The following is an 18,478-nucleotide window of genomic DNA, read 5'->3' as shown; positions in this document are numbered from 1 at the left end:
CACCCAACGCTATGAAGGGATTGTCAATCCCTTATAGTTTGTTTGCCAAGTGAGAGCTAAAAGCAACAAAGTAACAAAGCAAAGTAAAAGCGGAGTTGTAAACGATGAATGTGAATAGATCAGGGGGCCATAGTGTTTACTAGTGGCTTCTCTCATGAAAGCAAATAGACGGCGGGTGAACAAATTACTGTCGAGCAATTGATAGAACTGTGCAGAGTCGTGACGATATCTATGCAATGATTATTTATATAGGCATCACGTCCAAAACAAGTAGACCGATACTTTCTGCATCTACTACTATTACTCCACACGTCGACCGCTATCCAGCATGCATCTAGTGTATTAAGTCCATAAGAACAGAGTACCGCCTTAAGCAAGATGACATGATGTAGAGGGATAATCTCAAACCAATGATAAAAACCCCATCTTTTTACCCTTGATGGCAACTGCGTGACGTGTGCCTTGCTGCACCTACTATCACTAGGAAAGGTCACCACATGGCAGAACCCAAAACAAAGCACTTCTCTCATTGCAAGAATCATAGATCTAGTTGGCCAAACAAAACCCAAGACTCGGAGAGACTTACAAGGATATCAAATCATGCATATAAGAAATCAGCAAAGACTCAAATATATATCATAGATAATCTGATCACAAGTCCACAATTCATCGGATCTCGACAAACACACTGCCAAAGAAGATTATATCGGATAGATCTCCATGAAGATCATGGAGAACTTTGTATTGAAGATCCAAGAGAGAGAAGAAGCCATATAGCTACTAACTACGGACCCGTAGGTCTGAAGTGAACTACTGACGAGTCATTGGAGGGGCGATGATGATGATGAAGAAGCCCTCCACCTCCAAAGTCCCCTCCGGCAAGGCGCCGGGTAGGGTCTCCAGATGAGATCTCGCGGCAACAGAAGCTTGCGGCAGCGGAAAAGTATTTTCGAGGCTCCCCTGATTTTTTGCGGAATATTTGGGAATATATAGGCGCAAGACCTAGGTCAGGAGGCGGCCAGGGTGGCCACAAGCTTGCCCACCGCCGCCTCCCCCCTAGTGGCATGGTGAGAGCTTGTGGGCTCCCTGGGGCCCACCTGGCTTGGCCCAAAGGCTCCCTGGTCTTCTTTCGTTCGGGAAAAAATCATTTCGGGGTTTTTATTCCGCTTGGACTCCATTCCAAAATCAGATCTGAAAAGAGTCAAAAACACGGAAAAACAGGAACTGGCACTTGGCACTGAATCAATAAGTTAGTCCCAAAAAAAGATATAAAACGATACATAAAACATACAAAGAAGGCAAGATAACATCGTGAAACCATCAAAACTTATAGATACATTTGAGACGTATCAAGCATCCCCAAGCTTAACTCCTGCTCGTCCTCGATTATGGAAGTGATAACAATCAATTTTTGATGCTTTTCATGCTACCTAGCATAGGTGTCCTTTGTAAGTCCTCTTATGTGACGTGAATGTTCAAATCCATTAGATTCAAAATAATAGTTCGCTATTGACGTGGAAACAATAATAATTCAAGCAAACTAGCAAAGTAATCATGAACTTTCAAAATAACAAGGCCAAAAGAAAGTTATCCCTACAAAAGCATATAGTCTAGCTATGCTCTATCATCATTGACAACGAATTTAAATCATGTACAACCCCGGTATTGGCCAAGTAATTGTTTCACACCTTTACTTTCTCAAAAAATTTCAACTCTCATGCAATACATGAGTGTGAGCCATGGTTATAGCACTATAGATGGTGTGGAATGTGGTTGAGTTTGCAAGGCAAAAAGGAGAAGATAGTCACATTAACTAGGCATATTAATGAGTTGTGGAGATGCTCATCAATAGATATCAATGTGAATGAGTATGGATTGCCATGCAAATGATGGACTAGAGCTACAAGTATGTGAAAGCTCTTAAAGAAAACTAGTGGGTGTGCATCCAACTTGCTTGCTCACGAAGACCTAAGACAATTTTGAGGAAGCCTATCATTGGAATATACAAGCCAAGTTATATAATGAGAATTTCCCACTAGCTGCTCAAAACGAGAGACTCTCAATCATGAAGATCATGGTGCTCAAAATGCACAAGTCTGGAAAAAGTGGTAGCATTCTCCCTTCTCTCTTTTTCTCTCATTTTTTTGGTGGGCTCTTTGGCCTCTTTTTTATGGGCTTATTTGCCCTCTTTTATTTCCTCACATGGGACAATGCTCCAATAATGATGATCATCACACTTTCAACTCAAAACTTTGAGCAATTACGACTCTATATGGAATGCCTTCGGTAGTGTACCGTGGCAATGATCTAGCATGGCATAGACATCAATGGAAATATCATGCTAGCTATCTTACGATCATGCAAAGGCAATGTAGACGTGGTGGCATATATCATGGTGGTAGTTGCATGGCTATATATCTCGGAATAACTTTGACAAAGTCATAGTAGGTAGGTATGGTGGCTGTTTTGAGGGAGGCTAATGGTGGGTTTTGTGCACCGGCAAAAGTTGCACGGGACTAAGAAGATAGTGATGGTGGAAGGTGAAAGTGCATCTAAACCATGGACTCAACATTAGTCATGAAGAACTCATATACTTGTTGCAAAAGTTTTATTAGTAATCGAAACAAAGCATTCAAGGCATACTCCTACAGGAAGGGTTGGTAGGTATAAACCATCGCGCGATCCCGACCGCCACGCAAAGGATGACAATCAATAGACTAATCATGCTCAGATTTCATCGCATAGCGGTTCACCATACGTGCATGCTACGGGAATCACTAACTTCAACACAAGTATTTCTAGATCCACAACACCTTACTAGCATGATTTCAATATTACCATAACCACAACTCAAAACTAATTGAGATGAATCAAACTTCTCTAACTATTCAATGCACATGAAGGAGGAAGTTTTCGTATCCCTTTGGATAACTGCCCCTTTTGAGACTACTTTCAAAGCATAGATCAACTACGAAACCACGCACCGCTGAGCTCTAAAAGATATAAGTGAAGCACATAGAGAAAAAGTATCTAGCTCAAAAGATATAAGTGAAGCACATGTGAGCTGAATTGTCTACCAAAAGATATAAGTGAAGCTCCACAAAATCACGGTGTGTGCATGTCTCTCTCTCTAAGTGTGCAGCAAGGATGATTGTGACACAACAAAAATAAAAGACTCCTATGATACAAGACGCTCCAAGCAAAAACACATAACACGTGGTGAATAAAAATATAGCCCCAAGTAACGTTACCGATGGATTGAAGACGAGAGAGGGGATGCCTTCCCGGGGCATCCCCAAGCTTAGGCTTTTAAGACATCCTTGAATCTCTTGGGGTGCCTTGCGCATCCCCAAGCTTGAGCTCTTGCCACTCTTTTATCTCTTTGTCCATCAGAACTTCACCCAAAACTTGAAAACTTCACAACACGAAACTTAAACACAAACTCGTGATAACATTAATAGAAGAAAGCAAACCACCACTTCCTTAGGTACTGTAGCAAACTTATATTCTACTTGTGCTGATATTGGGTTACTGTACTTTCAATCTCCCATGGCTAATACCCCCAATACTATCCATAGTTTCATCAAAATAAGCAACCAACACAACAAAAACCGAATCTATTAACAGCAGACCACTGTGTAGAAATCTGTATGTTTCGTATACCTCTGGTACTTCAAAAATTCTGAAAAATTACGACAGTCTGAAGAATTTTCGTAGAAATCAGCAGCAAAACGAATCAACTCAAAATCTCTTACAGAAAAAAAATGAAAATTCTTTTCATGAGTAGAAAGTTTCTGTCATTCCCAGCATGAATAAACGATCATCCTCAAGACTAATCATAACGGTTTTGCTTGGCACAAACGCAAAAAGAAACACAGAAAACACAATCATAACAGAATTATGAAAGTGTGGAAAACACAAAACATAAATAAAAAGGATAGATTCCTGGGGTTGCCTCCCAACAAGGGTTTGTTTAACGCCATTAGCTAGGCGAAAGTGATGGAATCACGTATAGTCATCTTTGGTGCTCAAAGCATAGGTAGCCCTCATCATAGATTCATAAGGCAATCTTATTTTCTTTATAGGAAAGTGCTCCATGCCCTTTTTTAAGGGAAATTGAAATCTAATATTACCCTCCTTCATATCGATGATAGCACCAATAGTCCTTAGGAAAGGTCTACCAAGAATAATGGGACATGAAGGATTGCAATCTATATCAAGTACAATGAAATCCACGGGTACATAGTTCTTACTTGCAACAATAAGAACATCATCGATCCTCCCCATGGGCTTCTTGACGGTAGAATCCGCAAGATGCAAATTAAGAGAACACTCTTCAATCTCATGAAAACGAAGAATATCACATAAAGACTTTGGAATCGCGGAAACACTAGCACCCAAATCACACAAAGCATTGCACTCATAGTTTTTGATCTTGATTTTGATAGTAGGTTCCCACTCATCATGAAGTTTTCTAGGTATCGAGACTTCTAGTTCGAGCTTCTCTTCAAGAGATTTCATCATAGCATCTACGATATGCACGGTAAAGTCTTTGCTTTGGCTATAAGCATGTGGAGAGTTTGCAATGGATTGCATCAAAGAAATGCATTCAAACAAGGAGCAATTATCATAATTGAATTCCTTGAAATCCAAAGTGGGAGTTTCATTACTACCCAAAATTTTGACTTCTTCTACTCCACTCTCCACACCTTTATCATCAAGATAGGTGGACTCCGAATCATTGGGGCGTTTTTCAACCAAAGTGGATTCATATCCAGCCCCTCCATAAGTAGGTTTGACACGCGAAAACAAAGAGTCAAGAGGAGACACACCAAGCACTTTAAGATCTTCGTGATTTGCATCACTGGAACGCACCCTTTTAAACCATTCATGTCTAGCGCGAATTTGGGCGGTTCTTTCTTTGCTCTCATTCATGGAGAAATGCATAGATTTCAAAGTTTCATCCAAGTTGGTCTTGGGAGGAGCGTATCTACTTTCAAAGCATCAATATCACAAGACATCCTATCAACGCTCTTAGCCAAATTGTCTATTTTGAGTAGTTTTTCTCTATGGACGCATTGAAAATCTTTTGAGAGTTGATGAACTCTTTGATATTACTCTCTAGATCAGAGGGCAATTTGTTATGATTTCCATAAGTGTTGCTGTAGGAATTGCCATAATTGTTAGAGGAGTTACTAGGAAAAGGCCTAGGAACATAGTTTCCTCTAAAAGCATTGTTGTTGCCAAAATTGTTCCTACCAACAAAATTCATGTCCAAACTAGCTATTCTACTCTCAATCAAAGAAGATAGTGGCATGTCATTAGGATCTACGGTAGCGTTTCTACTAGCAACCAAATTCATCAACTCGTCCATCTTAGCACTAAGCGAGTTAATCTCTTCTATAGCATGCACCTTTTTGCTAGCAGGCGACCGTTCAGTGTGCCACTGAGAGTAGTTGGTCATGATATTGTCTAGGAGTTTTGTAGCGTCTCCTAACATGATTTCCATGAACGTTCCACCTGAGGCGGAGTCCAAGATAATGCAAGAAGCGAAATTCAAGCCAGCGTAAAAGATTTGTATAATCATCCACAAACTCAAGCCATGAGCGGGACAATTTCTAATCATAAGCTTCATCCTCTCCCAAGATTGTGCAACGTGTTCATGATCAAGTTGCTTGAAATTCATGATATCGTTACGTAAGGAGATGATCTTAGCCGGCGGAAAATACTTGGATATGTAAGTATCTTTGCATCTATCCCAAGAATTGATACTATTTTTAGGCAAAGAAGAAAACCAAGTTTTTGCGCGATCTCGCAACGAGAAAGGAAAAAGTTTCAACTTAATCACGTCATTATCCACATCTCTTTTCTTTTGCATATCACAAAGCTCAATGAAGGTATTGAGATGGGATGCTGAATCTTCACTAGGAAGGCCAGAGAATTGCTCTTTCATAACAAGATTCAGCAAAGCTGCGTTGATTTCATACGATTCCGCACTAGTGGCGGGAGCAATCGGAGTACTAATAAAATCATTATTATTAGTGTTCGAGAAGACGCAAAGTTTGGTGTTTTTAGACATGATGTCTTCAACAAACAAATAAGCACACAAGCAAGCAAGAAACCAACAAAGGAAAACGGCAAGGGCGAGAGAAAACGGCAAAGGAGAAAGGCGAATGAAAACGGCAAATGTGAAGTGGGGGAGAGGAAAACGAGAGGCAACTGGTAACAAAAGTAAATGTTAGAGAAGAGTTTGTGAGACCTACTTGGATAGATCTTGATTTCTCCTCCCTAGCAACGGCGCTAGAAATACTTCTGATGTTTGCTGTGTATCCCTGGCAATGGTGCGAGAAATAGTTCTGCTATTGCACAAAAGACCTTCCAACGGCGCCAAAGATAGGCACGTCGACGGGAGAATACTTGGCTTGATCTTTCTGTTGCGACTACGCCTTAAGGGACTTCCTAGGAAAGTATGCAAAGGACTTCCCCCATGGCCTTGGAGCCTTGCGTTGGTGTTCCCTCGAAGCGGAAAGGGTGATGTAGCACAGCAACGGTAAGTATTTCCCTCAGTTTGAGAACCAAGGTATCAATCCGGAGGAACGGTATCTCGAGATCCTGCACAAACACAAAAGCTTGAACCCAACGCTATGAAGGGGTTGTCAATCCCTTATAGATTGCTTGCCAAGTGAGAACTGAAAGCAACAAAATAACAAAGCAAAGCAAAAGCAGAGTTGTAAATGATGGATGTGAATAGACCCGGGGGCCGTAGTGTTTACTAGTGGCTGCTCTCATGAAAGCAAGTAGACGGTGGGTGAACAAATTACTGTTGAGCAATTGATAGAACTGTGCGGAGTCGTGACGATATCTATGCAATGATTATTTATATAGGCATCACGTCCAAAACAACTAGACCGATACTTTTTGCATCTACTACTATTACTCCACACGTCGACCGCTATCCAGCATGCATCTAGTGTATTAAGTCCATAAGAACAGAGTAACGCCTTAAGCAAGATGACATGATGTAGAGGGATAATCTCAAACCAATGATAAAACCCCCATATTTTTACCCTTGATGGCAACTTCTTGATGTGTGCCTTGTTGCCCCTACTGTCAGTGGGAAAGGTCACCACATGGCAGAACCCAAACCAAGCACTTCTCCCATTGCAAGAATCACAGATCTAGTTGGCCAAACAAAACCCAAGACTCGGAGAGACTTACAAGGATATCAAATCATGCATATAAGAAATCAGAAAAGACTCAAATATATATCATAGATAATCTGTTCACAAGTCCACAATTCATCGGATCTCTACAAACACACCGCCAAAGAAGATTACATCGGATAGATCTCCATGAAGATCATGGAGAACTTCGTATTGAAGATCCAAGAGAGAGAAGAAGCCATCTAGCTACTAACTACGGACCCGTAGGTCTGAAGTGAACTACTCATGAGTCATTGGAGGGGCGATGATGATGATGAAGAAGCCCTCCACCTCCAAAATCCCCTCCGACAGGCCATCGGGAAGGTTCTCCAGATGAGATCTCGCGGAAACGGAAGCTTGCGGTGGCGGAAAAGTATTTTCGAGGCTCCCCTGATTTTTTGCGGAATATTTGGGAATATATAGGCGCAAGACCTAGGTCAGGAGGCGGCCAGGGTGGTCACAAGCTTTCCCACCGGCGCCTCCCCCCTGGTGGCGTGGTGAGAGCTTGTGGGCTCCCTGGGGCCCACCTGGCTTGGCCCAAAGGCTCCCTGGTCTTCTTTCGTTCGGGAAAAAATCTTTCCGGGGTTTTTATTCCGTTTGGACTCCGTTCCAAAATCGGATCTGAAAAGAGTCAAAAACACGGAAAAACAGGAACTGGCACTTGGCACTGAATCAATAAGTTAGTCCCAAAAAAACATATAAAAAGATACATAAAACATACAAAGAAGGCAAGATAATAGCATGAAACCATCAAAAATTATAGATACATTTGAGACGTATCAGCGGCCATGCTGCTGAAGTGCCGAAAAAGCACCGTCCTTGACCGTTCTCCCGTCTTCGCGGTCGCGACCCTCACGGGTCCATTGTCTCCCAAGGCTCGGGGCCTTCTCTCGGCTCGAGCGCATCCTCCTCCTCCCTAACACGCCCCAGCGGACCAGGCATGAGCATGGCCCGCTGGAGCCACTGATAGGTGGTTGCCGAGTTTCCCAGCCCGAAGGGCATGTGCGCACCGGTGCACGGGTACACCCACCGGTGCTCAGCCGGCTGTCACACCTTGTTTTTGCTATCACCTGTCTGTGTTGTAAAATTCTGAGCATGTTAAACTTTTTCAAAACTAATGTTGGGAGTGCCATGATTTACATTGTATGCTTGTATGCTTGATCATGTGAGGTTTTAAAACCCTAAAATTCCTTTTTGGTATTTTACTGATTTCCAAAAACCTTGATGACCAAAGCTAAACGACCTTGAGTTGCACTACATGTCCTTGATAGCAAGCAGTGCTACTACTCATATTTGGTAATTTGATTTTTACCTATTCTTATATTTCAAAACCCCAAAAATATTTATTTTTGTGAGTATTTTCCTAATTATATAACGTGTCCATTTCTAAGGTCGGAATAGGTATTCCAACATGGAAAAATACTTTTCTGCTTTGGAAAAATCTGATTAAATTTAGAGATGATCAGAAGGACATATATTTTCCATACATAAGATTTTAAACCCCATTTTATATTATATTTATTGATTAAAACTATAAAAGCTATTTCTGGGTGTTTTGACATTTTGAAATATTTCCAAAGGAAATATTCTCAATAAATTCCTAGAAAATTCTAGTGATGTCCCTAAGCCATGTATGGTGTCCGCATAAAGTTTCACCATGATCAAAGATGGATAATGACCCCAAATACCCCAAAAGCCCTGTCTGTCCAGAATCAAGTTAGAGCAACTCTACATAGCAAAGTTTGTCCAATGAGGCTAAAACTATGCAGGTGTGCCTAATACCTCAAATGAGAGTTCTACACCAAAAATGGGATTTGTGGGACTTAGTTTGCCCACACTCCCTTTGGAAGGAACAGATTTGGTCTTATTGGAGTGATTTCAAGTTTACAAAGCTAAACTTGTCCATTGGAGCTCAAATTTGGTGGAACACCATGGTTTACCACCAAAACCAAACCTGTTAAGTCTCACCACCAGTGGTGGGGTGCAACCCCCTGTGACCACTGTCCATCACCTTGTGACAGATAGGAAAAAGCAACCTTAGCCACAGCTAAACCAAACTCCTTTGCTTCAAACTCTTAGATTAAGCAGCCAGCACCTGTATCTAACCCCAGACAACTGGCCCCTCACTGGTTCAAAGTGGAAATGCCAAAAACCCCAATTTAGACCTCAGTTCATGACTGACAACACCAGTATTTCTTGCCTCCTTTGACCAGCCGAAGCTCCCACTAAAACCAAACGGCTAGCCACACCCCAAGAAAGTGCCAGGACATTATAGACACGTCCAAAGTTCCTCAGAGCGCACAAACATGCCGTGGCATGCGAAAACTCCACTCTGGGCTCGCTACAGGGAGTCACCGAGGTGGGGGTGACGCCCTTGGCCAGTTCCAGCCTCCCCCGAGATACCCTACCTCCTCCTAGACAGCCCCTCTGTGTCGGGAAAGCATCAGGGCCCCTCCTTTCTCGCGCTAGAGCTCACGCAACGCGTGCCCCCGCGCTCCAGATTTGGCCAAGTTTGCGCGGCCACGAATGCACGGCTCTCCTCTCTCTCTCTCTATAGCAGACGGTTCGGGCAGTCCAATACCACGTCCTGACACCGTGGTTTCAACCCCAACGTCTCTCTGCACCCCCATGCGCGCCACGGTGAGTCACCGGCGCTCCCGAGTCTGCTCACCCTCACGGGCCTATAAATAGCCCTCCCCTTCGCTCTAGCACCCCTCAGATAGCTTCGCCGCAACCACTAGAACCTCCCTAGCCACCCCAGCAAACCAGCACAGCCCCGGTGCTCGAGATCGACCGAGGCCCCTCCGCCTCGGAGCTCCGATCGATCTCCGGCTAGACGATGGCTCCTGCGCCCCTCGACCCACCAATCTGACCCCCTTAACCCTAGGAAGCTTTCCCCTAACTCGCCCGAGCATTTTGGTGTCTCTAGCCACCCCCTCGACCACTTCCCGAAACCCCTCCGCCACGGCCTCCTCGTCGCCGGCGAACCCATGCCTCCCCGTCGTCATTTCGACCACCAGCAGGTAGGCGACGGTCTGGCGAACCCATTCCCATGCTCGTTGGAGCTTGAGCACGTCGGCAACCACGTCGGCGTCCTCCTCCTCCTCTCTGGCTGGAGGTAGGAGACGACCCCGACAGGTGTACCCCACCCGTCGGTGGCCCAGCCTCCTCCCCCGCGCTGGCCTCGGCCACTGACTGCAGGGCCCCGCGCGTCAGGTTCAAACATGACGGCGCGCGCGCCTGGGCACGCTATTGGCTGGCCATGGGCCAGCCCAGCTCTGGGCCGAGCCACGCCAGGAGCTGGCCTGTGTTTTTCCTTTATTTTTAAACATGGATTTCTAAGATTTTTATCAAAACATTTAACCAGTGTAAAAATATAATTCTTCCACTGTTATTCTTCTAAAAATGTGTAGTATTTAATGATATGCTTAGATGAATTTTCCCAACAACTAATCTATTTTATAATATTAAAAAAGGCCAAAATGAAATAGTTTTGCTTCTGCTCGGTCGTTTTTAAAAATATTCCTTCAAGGAAAATTAAGGCAATCATTTTTAAAATGATATCTTAGATTTATTAGTAATAGGGAACATTTTTAAGATGACTTTGTGGATTGTTTCTGTGTGAGCTATTTCTTATTTATTGTTTTATCGACGATAGAAAACCCGTGTGACGAGGGAATCAGAGCGGAAGACCTCGAAGACCCCGGATACTTAGCTGACCAAGGCAAGCAGCCCTTTGACCATGACTGAGCATATGTTACTTTGCATGTTAAGATAGCAAGTTATTCCCGTTGCATATGATCATAAGTGCCGATAATCATTTGATGTGATTTTACCGAAGTCTCCCCCAGAGCACATGCATTGAGCTTGACTCTACCCCATAGGGTCATGCTAATACCATGTTGACAAGTGAAGGTAGCAGTAGTACTATCATGAGCATGATGTTGTCATAAAGCAAGAGTTTATGAAAACCCTGTCGGGTGCCACTAATGCCTGAGGGTGATGATGAGTTAGGTGGTAACTTTTGGTGAAGTGATGCACCCGGTATTTGTGTGAGTATGGTTTCAGAAATGGGATTAGATTTATGATGTGTCCACCGTCCCAACCCTACCAGTACGACCACGTTAACCCTTATGGGATGGGGCAATGTTAATTACTATGGTCGGTGCTAGCAAAGAGCCACATTACTTGTGGCGGGAGTGATTGTAGTCACTCTCGTGATAGGGTCGTGCCGGGTAGGATAACTATGCCATTTTTATGAGTTCCAATCACACCGTTGGTCTCTGCATGGTCGGTACTGTCCAGAGTTGGTGCTCGTAAGACGTACGACATGTGGGTGGGGTACCAATCGAGTGGACCTCTTTGTCTAGTATCGTTAGGGGAAAGGCATTGATCGGGTACTTACCTCGGGTATGTGAAATGCCGCGAGTCGTGGATGACACTGAAGTTTCCCGGATCTCGTGGGTCCAGCGTACTACCTCTGCAGAGTGTAAACTATTCGAATAGCCGTGTCCACGATTAAGGACACTTGGGTAATCCTGCTTAAACTACATCCTGATATTTCCGCATAAACCAAGTGTGAGTAGCGTGAGTATGTGTGTGTGGTGATGAGAAAAGTGTTGCTATGATAGCAATGCTACGACCAAGTATGGTGACTTGGCATATAGGGTGAACCTGGATGGTTCAGCCCTCAGCAGATATGTTGCTATCTGTAACCTGTTCTTCAAGAGTAATTCTTTAATTGATGCATATACATGATCATTCCACCCCGATGAGTTAGACTAAAAATGCATGATATTGTTATCCTTCACTTTCATTGTTCATATCATGGGCTGTTTGCAAGTACATTCAAAGTACTCATTGGCTTGCCACTGGTTATGTTATTGACCAGACATGGAAGGACCGGAGTTTCGAGATGAGTACGTCTTCGGCGACACCCCTGCGAACTAGGACACTTCCGAGTTAGAATGCCTGTCGGTGTAGGTTTGATGGCATGGGCACCCGCTTACCCCTTTGTTTTTCTGCTATTAGTGTACTCGTGTGATTTGGCCTTAGGCCCTGTCTTCTGAACTTGACCCTTCGGTCACGTAACGTAATAATAATCGGTACTCGGATGTAAGACTCTTTATTCAGTATCTGTGTTCGGTGAGCATTGATCTCTGGAATCACTGAGCACGGCTATTCTCGACTAGTAAGTCGGGGTCCCCACAGAGCTGGTATCAGAGCCATCCTGACTAAAGGAAGCCTTAGGTAGCATGGGCGATAGCCGGACAATTAGCGCACATAGATTGACCCGAGAACCGCACCCACTATATATTTCTAACCCTCTCCTCTACACCTTGTAGATGGCTGCCGTACCCGAGACGCTTCTGGAAACGGGCTTCCCTCTACTTTTGAGTGATATCCTCGAGAAGTGTCAAGTGCGTCGCACGCCCGTCTTTCTCTACCACGAGCACTGGGTCAACGCCGACACCAAGGAGTATCACGTGTATGTGATAGTGAAGGCTAATGACTCCCCAACTAGCTGGTTCTTTGAAGGGCCACAAATGGAGGATCTGATGTTGGCCGTGGAGACTGCAGCACGAGAGGCACTTGTGCGACTCCGCGACATCCTTCAAGAGATGGCGAACAAACCCACTACTTGTCACTTACCTTTTGTTAAGGATAAGATAGACGGAAGCTGGACACTCAACCCCTCATCTGAGGACGGGATGCTATTAAGGTTTTAGACCTACTTCAGCCTCTCCTCAGACACCTTGACTCATCTTTTGGTCAAGGAGTCAACTAGGATACGCCAAGAGCTGCACCAAGTTAAGGACCTACTTCGTATGGAGAAGATGGAGAACAACAAGGTGAAGAAAGAAGGAGCACCTGTGATATCACCTGCCTTTGCTTTCCGAGGAGGAATACCCCCGTTTCAGGCTGTTCCTCTTCAGAGTCGACGCTTAACCGTAGAAGAGTACACCGAGCTTTTCGCTACCTCACCAACCAAGAGACGTCGAGATGGTTTACTTCCTTCCCCTACCCCTTCGAGGAAGGGAAACACTAATGAAGATGAAGACAGAGATGAAGATGAAGACGAAGATCCCACAAAGCCGGCTTATGAGACCGCGCAGTCGATCGCGTAGCAGTGTAGGATGTACCGAACGTATGAGTTCCTGTACCAGGATTTTATGACCCGGATGTTGTGTGAACCTGTTGGATGCAAGTCGCATTTTGCCTTGAGCAGCTTGTGAGCGACTGCATCGCTTGCTTTAAATTAATGCAGTAGTTCGTTCAAAAACCTTTGTCATAGAACCTTGCACACTAGCACACAACAGACCACCCCCTTTACTAGAACGTCATCCCTTCCGAGTGCAACCGGTTCAGCAGAATTTGACTTGTCTACTCCCTTGACAGGATGGTGAATGCAACTCGCAACAGCACTTTCGGCAACCCCGGCTCTGCCTCTTCAGGACAGTAGCAGCGAACCGGAGGGGAAGCTCAAGCTGGAGATCACCATGTGCAGCAAGACGATGTACCTCCACCGTCGCCTCCCCCTGAAAGCTTGATGATGGCTCAGATCCTTCAAGCTCTTCGGGAGGAGCGTCAAGCCAACAATGCCGCTATCCCGCAGCTGGCTCAAACTTTGGTGAACCACCCGCTGCAGAACGGGAATGGCAACGGTCGCTCAACTCTCTCTGAGTTTATGCGGACTACGCCGCCCATATTCACGGAGACGACTGAGCCCTTGGATGCTGATGACTAGATCCGCACTATCGAAGACCTTCTCGCGTTGGTCAAGTGCACTGACGACACCGAGAAAGTTCTCTATGCAACCCACTGTCTAGGAGGCACAGCTAGAGCCTGGTGGGATGGATTTCATATCATGCGAGCCAGGCAAGTCATCACTTGGGCCGTGTTCAAGGATGGATTCCGCGCTGCTCACATTCCTCCGGGGATGATGACCATTAAGAAGCGGGAATTCCGAGCCTTAAGGCAAGGCAGTGGATCAGTCAAGGAGTATTTGCAGAAGTTCAACCTTCTATCAAGGTATGCACTTGAAGATGTCAACACTGAGGCTGCCAAAGTGGAGCGCTTTATGGAAGGACTACATCAGTCACTCCAATATCAACTGGTTGTTTGTGAATGTCGGACCTTCAGTGACCTGGTTAATAAGGCTCTTATGTTGGAAGACAAGCGTCGTGTAATGCACGACACCCGTAAGTGCAAGATGATAAGTAGTGGAGGACCGATCAGCTCAAAAACACGACCATGGCAGTCAGCCCCAGCAAGACCCAACTATCAGCAACAGCAATACAAGCATCCAACATTTCGCCAGAATTACAAACCTCAGCAAGTCAGCATCAAGCCAACAAGCACTCCGCCAAACAACGGTGGGGGCAAGACCAACCTTCTAGCGCAAGTTACCTATTTCGGGTGTGGACAACCAGGGCACTATTCCAGGCAGTGCCCCAATAATAAACCCGATGTTCCGTGCCCCAATGCGCCAAATCCAGGCCAAGGAGCACCAGGCAGGAACCAGGCTCCCCGCAATCAGCAGTATCACAACAAGGGGCGGATCAATCATATTTCCACGGAAGAGGCACATGAAGACCCAGACTGCATTCTGGGTACATTCCTCGTCAACTCTACCTCAGCAACCGTATTGTTTGATTGTGGTGCTTCACATTCGTTTGTTACACAAAAGTTTGCGGAAAAGTGTGGTCTAGAACCTACCTTGCTTCGTGGGCATATGGCAATTCAAACCCCGGGAGCAGTTTTGAGGACCAACTTAGGGTGTACAAAGGTTGGGATAGTTATCAATGGGACGAGCTTCTCAGCGGATCTCATTGTGCTTAAGTCGCAAGGCCTAGAAGTAATCCTCGGTATGGACTGGTTGGCCAAGCATCAGAGTATCTTGGACTATGCTAACAGGGCCATTACCATGACAAGTGACCAAGGGGTCAAAGTCAAGTATGTCTCTCATCCAGTACCCACTCGAGTGCCACGAGTTAACAACCTATCAGAGGAAGGACTCGGCCAAGTGCCAATAGTCTGTGAGTACCCGGATGTCTTTCCTGATGAGCTACCAGGGATGCCTGCTGACCGAGACATCGAGTTCATCATCGAACTCATGCCCGGATCAAGGCCTATCTGTAATAAGCCTTATAGGATGGGAACCGAAGAGCTAGCACAGTTGATGAGGCAACTGGATGAGCAACTCAGGAAAGGGTTTATTCATCCAAGTGCGTCACCTTGGGGATCACCTGTTCTCTTTGTGTCCTACAAGGATGGGACAATCCGACTTTGCGTCGATTACCGTTCACTCAATGAGGTCACGATCAAGAACAAGTATCCACTCCCCAAGATTTAAGACTTGTTCCACCAACTTAATGGAGCAAAGGTATTCTCCAAGATCGACCTCCGATCTGGATATTACCAACTAAAGATTCAACCCGAAGACATTCCTAAGACGGCATTTGTGACCCGGTACGGTCTGTACGAATGCACTGTCATGTCCTTCGGATTGACGAATGCCCCAACTTACTTCATGTACCTCATGAATAAGGTCTTCATGGAATATTTGGACAAGTTTGTCGCCGTATTCATTGACGACATATTAATCTTTTCCAAGTATGAAGAAGAGCATGAGCAACACTTGAGGCTAGTTTTGGAGAAGCTTCGAGAGAACCAACTGTATGCCAAGTTCAGCAAATGCTAGTTTTGGCTGAAGGAAGTTGGATTCCTAGGTCATACCATGACAACAAGAGGATTGGGAGTTGATCCATCTAAGATTACCACGGTAACCAACTGGGAATCGCCAATCGATGTAAAGGAAGTCAGGAGCTTTCTCGGACTCGCAGGGTACTACCGCAAGTTCGTAGAAGGATTCTCCCGCATCGCGCAACCTATGACTCAGCTCTTGAAGAAAGGAAAGAAGTTCGAATGGACGCCAGAATGTGAGGCAAGCTTCCAAGAGTTGAACAAGAGGCTAACCACCGCCCCAGTATTGGCCAATCCAGATATCAACAAGGAGTTTGTGATATACTGTGATTCCTCCAGGACCGGGCTAGGTGGGGTTCTAATGCAGGATGGCAGGGTCGTGGCATACTTGTCGCAGCGACTGCGCCCGCATGAGGAAAATTATGCCACCCATGATCTCGAGTTGGCAACAGTAGTGCATGCCCTGAAGACATGGCGACATTACCTTCTAGGGAAGCGATGTGAAATATACACCGACCACAAGAGTCTAAAGTATATTTTCACCCAAAGGGAATTGAATATGAGGCAACGGAGATGATTGGAGTTAATCAAGGACTACGACCTCAGCATTCAATATCACCCCGGTAAGGCAAATGTAGTGGCCGACTCCTTGAGTCGGAAGACCAGCACCTTAAACGTCATGCTTAAGGAAAGGCAGCCCGCCTTATATGAAGAATTGGAGAACTTCGGATTGGAACTGGTGGAACCAGGATTCCTAGATAATCTTGAAGTCAAGCCAATGCTGGAAGACGACATCAAGGAGGCCCAGAAGGGTCACAAGAGCATCAAAGGTATCAAGAAGAATGTTCTAGAAGGCAAGGCCCCAGGATTCTTGGAGGATGATCAAGGAGTGGTGTGGTTTGGGAAACGTTTATGCGTACCCAACAAGGCTGAACTCAAGGAACTCATCCTACGGGAAGCTCATGATACACCCTACTCTATTCACCCCGGTGGTACCAAGATGTACCAAGATCTCCGAGAAAGATTCTGGTGGCACGGCGTGAAGAGGGAAATCGCGTCGTATGTGGCCAAGTGCGATGTGTGTCAGCAAGTTAAAGTTGAGCATCAGCGACCCGAAGGACTGCTACAACCACTCCAGGTGCCGGAATGGAAGTGGGACAAGGTAGGGATGGATTTCATTACCGGCCTACCAAGGTCTAGCAAGGGACATAACTCGATATGGATTGTTGTCGACCATTTGACCAAAGTGGCCCATTTCATCCCTGTCAACACCACTTATGACAGGAACAAGTTGGATAGTCTCTATATCGAGCGCATAGTAAGCCTTCATGGAGTTCCCAAGGAGATTGTATCTGACCGAGGCACGCAGTTCACCTCAAGGTTTTGGAGGAAACTTTAGGAAGCCCTCGGTACCAAGCTCTCTTTCAGTACCGCCTTCCACCCGTAGACGGGAGGACAGACGGAAAGATTGAATCAGATACTCGAAGATATGCTCCGTGCATGCGTCCTAGCGCACGGAGCCAAATGGGAAGACTGTCTGCCGTTCGCTAAATTTTCATACAACAACAGCTACCGGTCTAGTCTCCAGATGGCCCCGCTCGAAGTGTTGTATGGACGAAAATGCCGCACCCCGCTCAACTGGTCAGAAACCGGAGATGGGCTGATTTTTGGACCAGAAGTTTTGCACCGGTCAAAAGAGAAGGTGCAGGTAGTCCATGAAAATCTGAAGGCAGCCAAGTCGCGACAAAAGAGTTATGCGGACTCTGGCCGCAGGAATGTGGAGTTCATTCCCCGAGATCTGGTGTACCTCCGAGTCACACCTCTTAAGGGAACCAAACGTTTCCACGTTAAGGGGAAGCTCGCTCCAAGGTTCATTGGGCCATTCAAGATCACGGCAAGGCGTGGAGAGGTCGCTTATCAGCTGGAATTACCTCCGGAACTTTTGGGTGTGCACAACGTTTTCCATGTGTCACAGCTTCGGAAGTGTCTCCAGACGCCGAGTCGTTCCGATCCTTATAAGGACATTGATCACCAGGCCATTGATCTTCAGTCTGATCTCACCTATCGCGAGAGGCCAATCCGCATTGTGGATGAAGCAGAGCGATGCACTCGAAGCTGCACCATCAAGTATTTCAAGGTTCAATGGAGCAACCACACCGAAGCCGAAGCCACATGGGAGCGTGAAGACTATCTCCGATCAGAGTTTCCAGACCTTTTTAGCACCTAGCTTAGGAATCTCGGGGACGAGATTCTTGTAAGGGGGATAGGTGTGTCACACCCTGTTTTTACTATCACCTGTCTGTGTTGTAAAATTCTGAGCTTGTTAAAACTTTTTGAAAACTAATGTAGGGAGTGCCATGATTTACAATGTATGCTTGTATGCTTGATCATGTGAGGTTTCAAAACCCTAAAATTCCTTTTTGGTATTTTACTGATTTCCAAAAACCTTGATAACCAAAGTTAAACCTCCTTCAGTTTCACTACATGTCCTTGATAGCAAACAGTGCTACTACTCATATTTGGTAATCTGATTTTTACCTATTCTTATATTTCAAAACCACGAAAATAAT

This window comes from Hordeum vulgare, chromosome 4H (genome assembly GCF_904849725.1).
Source record: "Hordeum vulgare subsp. vulgare chromosome 4H, MorexV3_pseudomolecules_assembly, whole genome shotgun sequence".
In the NCBI taxonomy this organism is placed as follows: Eukaryota; Viridiplantae; Streptophyta; class Magnoliopsida; order Poales; family Poaceae; genus Hordeum; species Hordeum vulgare.
The sequence above is the reverse complement of the archived record's forward strand: the minus strand, read 5'-3'. Positions refer to the sequence as shown.